A 5,329-nucleotide genomic window follows, 5' to 3' on the forward strand; every position below is an offset into this window, starting at 1 on the left:
CAAAGAAACATGAACTGTTTGGCTTTAACAAAGGAAGAATTATGTTTTTATTCATCTGCAGAACCCCAATTTCTGCACAAAAAACTGGAACAAGTACATAGGTCCCTGTTCACATGTCAGAATTAACTGCTATAACCATACTCTGGGACTGCTGCTAGTTCAGTGCTACTAATCAGACAGTGAGAATACAGAACTTATTTTAATTTAGAGTTACAGTTGTACAGTTTCCAACAGCAGATCACAGAAGCAACGCAGAGCTGACTGGAATTCAATGTTGTGCAATTATACTGCCACCCGCGTGCTCTTCGACAACATCTTCAAATCGGAGATGCACTTGGCAATACTCTCCTTCTCCTGCAAAAGGAAATGGATAGACTTTCACAGGCCTTGAAACAACTCAGTGAAGAGAATCATTTGCATGCACAATGTGTGCACACCAGCCATATTCAGATTTTGCTGGGTAAAAATTGAAGCCAGGTACAGAAAGGATCTAGTTCCAACTCATGCATGATTAATAATTTGCACAACCATCTAAGAAAGTCATGGAGATGGAAATCCAAATATTGGCCTATGTTCAAGCATTAGCAAATGACAATCAATCTAGATGATTAAAATCTGATCCTACAAAACAGTCAGCCTGCACAATTCACAGGAGACTGCAGGATGTTGGCAAATGTCAGGCCAACCTATCTAGAGGAACAATAAGCTTTGGGAAGAGTGAGTGGATCCTCCAAAGTGCAGGCAGAACTGACCGAGGAGAGATGACAGCGTTATGTAAATGAACTCCCCATCTAGTGCACTTCAACTCCATATCTAGGTCTACCCATTTTCTTCACCTCCCAGTGTGGAGACAGTCCACTGAAGTGACTTTAGCCCTGTGAGGTACCAAGGAAGGGAAATGTGCAGGTGTTCTAGTCCCATCAGTCATCTTAAAAATCCACATTTAAACATCCATGCTTTACATCAAGGGATGCTGCAAGGAAGTACCCCAGCCTCCTGGGCACACCTCCCATCCACAAGCCTACCATTGTGCAGGAAAGTATTCTCTCAATTGGAGTTACTGGGCCTGATTTTCAGAAGCAATCAGCAACCACAACCCAAACAAAATCAGGAAATGCTGCAAGTGCTCAGCATTTTGGAGGGGGGGGGGGGGGGGGGGGAGAGAAAGAGAGAAAATCAGATCCCATTGGTTTTGCTCAAAAAAGTAGGAATGTGCCTTGGGTGCTCTGGAAGCCAGCCAGAGAAGAGTTAGACAAAGAAGTACCAGTCATGTTTGGCCAAAGATGTCAGGCAGCTGAGGAAAACGGTATTCTGTATTAGGACACGGGAGGCACAGTGAACTGCTAGAAGCTCAGAAGCTTAAAGTACCTGTTGAGGAGTGATGCTCTGGACGACGTTTTTCTCTATCCAGTTGATCATGTGATCTTGTTCCTTACGACGTGCCAGTTGCTGTACAGCAATTTGATAGTCTAGCCGCTTCTTCACTTCATTGTATACGGTGAGCAGCCTTTCTCGGTAGTTAGTCTCTAGCAGCATAGCAATGTTATTCTAGTTAGAGAAAAGATGCACTTCAGTTTTCCATTCTGACTTTTCTGACCATCTTATTTCAGATTTAAAATTTTTATTAAAGCTAATGTTAAAAAAATTATATAATACACAGGTTAAGAAAAGTGTGTCTGTACATCTGGGTATAGTGTTTAGATTATCCACCGATACAAAGTGTGTTTTAAAAGTCGTAAGATACATCAGCAATAATCCAAATTTAGATGAATACATTTAATAATACAGTTTAGATATTAGCATCCTAGTATTCAGATACATCAATCCTGAAAAGTTATACACAGAGTTGGTTGTGGAAAGCAAATATATCAACAAGTGAAAATTATCCCTCAGTAGTTGAGAATTTAGGGTAGGTTGTCCATTAGAAAATACAATCCATCCGGAAAGTATTTAAGTTACTTTCCCGACCACGCTTCTCATTGGCACTCCAGCTTATCCCTCCCTGGCATTGCCAATGTCCAGTGATGTGTTCTAGGTAGATGTCCCTCGACCACTACACTCACATGTTGCTTTTCAAAGGAACCTAGAGTATTTTACAAAAATTGGCTGTGTGTTCATTCACAGATGGAGGCACAGAGAAGTTAAATGACTTGCCAAGGTCTCAGAGACAGGAACTGAACCCTAGAATCCCAACTCTATATTATATGCCAAGACTATAGAGCCTGTCAAAAGCGAGAGTCACACTATTTAAATATCAGTAGTATTAGTTAAGTGGATATGGTATTTTTAAAAATGGGCAGCATTTTTAGGCTTTTCAACTGAGAATGTCTTTATACTCAAAATAAATGGCAAAAATCTAGTATAATCCAGCTCTACACAGGAGCTCTCACTATAATGTTCTTTTAAAATAGACCGTGTAATTTTCTAGCTTTAAAAAACTGGAAAAAATGTCACATCAACACCCACATGGGTTATCAGCGGGGTTGGAACCTTTAGATCCACAATACAGACCTCTGCCACTGGAGCTTCGGGAGTGGCAGCTACAGCAGTAGGTGGCACTCTTTAGGTGGACCAGGACTAGAGGAGGATGAAGCACTTTGCCAGTGGGTTTCACAAATATTTGGAAAGGAGATGACAGACCGTTCCCTGCCCCTCTGCGACACCTCCTAACCCATCCCTGTCCCACTCGTCTCTCTTCTTTACCCCCCAGAATCTTCGTCCCATTCCCCACTCTTCAGCCTTCTTAGCCCATTCTCCTTGTCCAGACAGTTCCAGTTCATTCCCTGGCCCTCAGCCCCTCATCCCTCTCTCCTTCCGTATGTTCCTCATCCCATTTCAGTATCCCATTCCCCCCAGCTTCTTGTCCTAGTCGCCCCCCTGTGCTCAAGCACCTCACCTGATCTGTCACCACTCCCCCTCTTACCCAACCAACACTCCATCCTGTGGAAGCAGAATTAAAAGCAGGGTAAATGTTTTAGTCAATTTAAGGATAAAGTGAAAGGTAGCCCTAACCCTAACCACGCGAGAGTTGTAAGAAATGTTGTTTCTCGTCTCGCTTTTAGTTAATAAGGATGGAATGCTGATTGAAGCAGAAACCTTAAGATAAGGTAAAGTCTGGAGGGAGTTTGTATAAACAAAGGATAACCATTAGCCGTTGATGTATGTAACAGGAAGGTATAAATACTTGTCTTATATTGCTTGTAGGGGGAAGATCTGCCTAAGGTCAGGGGGGACCCCCTGTCCAACTGAAGTCTTCCCTTGCAATTGCTCGTAATAAACGGTCTCTGACTTGTTGCTAACAAACACAGAGTAAGGACTTATTTTCTTCCACAATCCCAATCTACACCCATGCAGGTCTGGCTCTTGTCCCTTCTTCATTCAAATTAGGCAGCTTCCTCCTCCATGCTGCCTGGGCCCAGGACAGCACAAGATAGTTTCCCTGCTCTCAGTTCAGGTGCTCAGACCAAACACTTCCACAGCAGCCCAAAGCTGCAATTGCCAGGCAAGTCCTGCTTAGCCCTATCCTGAAGCATGGATGAAGTCTTCGAGAAATTTAGCAGCTAAACTCGAAGGAATCTCTATTGATCATGTGTGAACTGTGATCTTTCAAAGGATTACAATTTGGCCAAATTTGAGACTGTTCACATGGACTGCAAAAGGAACATCCATAAACACAGAGGCCTCCCACTGCCAAATTTCAAGTCTCTGCTCCATAACTTGCAGGTTCTAGAACTTCTCAAATGAAAGGTCGCCAGAATGTTTTAACAATGTATTTTTCCCTAGCTTCATTTTCCAGAAATGAACCATTTTCAAGAAAGATTAAAAAAAGAAAAAAGCCTGGGGCAGATACCCAAGATGGAAAAATGAAAGCCTGAATAATTCTGGTAAAGTTACATGCAACTGAAAATAGGGTCTTATAATGGGAAATGTCATACAACTTAGTTGTCTATGTGACCTGCCACACCTAATGTACACATAGTCAACGTTTGCTGCTTGTTAAGTACATAGAGACACTCAGGGTCTGTGGTTATGAGGGCTACGTAACTATGTAAAAAGGTATTTGTAAAGTTATAGTTGTAATAACGTACCCGCTTGGCATCAAAGAGATAATTGCGGCCTTCAACCCTCCATTGCTCCTTCTTTTCCTGTTCAATCATTGACTCGAAGTGGTTGATTGAATCATTTTTCAAAGCTAAAACTTTGGCAACTTTCTCCTGAAATAAGAAGGAACTTTAAAATCCAGACTAAAACGTAAGGAAGAGAAAGATCAACTGCTGATCTGATTGTTCAAAACTGCATCGTCTCCTTAAACTGTAACTTATCAGGTCTGAAGGTGAAAAGGGGCAGCCAAGAACAGTAATTGCCATTGAAGTTGCCATGTTTAAAGCTTAAGCCTGGTCTACACTTAATACATCCATAAATGCAGTTTTACCAGCACAGATGAGTTTCTGTCAGTATAACTTATTTCACTCAGGGACCCAATATAAGCCACAAGGCAAGCATTTTTCTGATAAGGCCTTGTGTACACTGGAAAAGGTTTACCGGTACAGCTATACCTGCAAACAATCCTAGGGCAGACGTAGCTTATTCTGGCAAAGACGTTTTTACTAGTAGAGCTTATACCAGGTTACCCAACTGAAATAAGCTACATCAACAAAAGCATTCCTATGCCAGTATAACTCAGGTGTACAGTATGAGTTTACTTAGGCCAAGACTAGAAAGAAACTATAGTTATACCAGCAACCCTTTTCTAGCATAGAGAAGGCCTTTGCAGAAAAGAACCAAGGAACACATGTAAGAGTATAGAAATAAAATGGCATGCCCCCAAAATATGAAGAATGAGTCAACGAGGTCTCTAACTTCCAGACTAAACGCCTAGTTTAGTTATTTCTAAAAAAACCCCCACACCAACTAAAAAGCAGCGAAGTTTGAAAGTCAGAGGCTTATGCTCCCCAAGCATCCAAGTCACTGCTGAAAATGGGACTTAAGATGCTTTTGAAAAATTTTACTCAAATTCTACATATGGATATTGATTCATGACACCAACTATAAATGCATACTTTGCCCTCAGCCCTTTAATTTTAGATTGACACCCCTGACAAAATACCATAAAATAAGCATTTTGAAAACAGGTGGCTTCTTAACATGCATGACAGTCAAGTTCTGGCTCCCTTAGCCAATAGGGTCTGGAAGTACTGTTCTGATGAGTTTCATCTATTTCTTCAGGATTAGTAGGCTATCAGTCAAAATGCAAGAACACTCAGTTGCAAGACAGTCACTACTGTACCCAATTCTACATTGAACCTGCCCATGAATTTAGATTAAGTTG

The 5,329-nt window shown here is 41.5% G+C and overlaps 1 long non-coding RNA gene across 1 annotated transcript; it reads right to left on the bottom strand.

The window, feature by feature from the left end:
- Nucleotides 1-17: 17 nt before the first annotated feature.
- LOC113408938 lies at nucleotides 18-1,535 on the bottom strand. Its single transcript, XR_003370407.1, has 2 exons — nucleotides 1,369-1,535; nucleotides 18-354 (listed from the first exon to the last, which is right to left on the bottom strand). It is a non-coding gene; the product is annotated as an uncharacterized LOC113408938 (long non-coding RNA).
- Between the last annotated feature and the right edge of the window lie 3,794 nt (nucleotides 1,536-5,329).

Source organism: Terrapene carolina, unplaced genomic scaffold (assembly GCF_002925995.2).
Source record: "Terrapene carolina triunguis isolate 2854851 unplaced genomic scaffold, T_m_triunguis-2.0 Scaffold27252, whole genome shotgun sequence".
In the NCBI taxonomy this organism is placed as follows: Eukaryota; Metazoa; Chordata; order Testudines; family Emydidae; genus Terrapene; species Terrapene triunguis.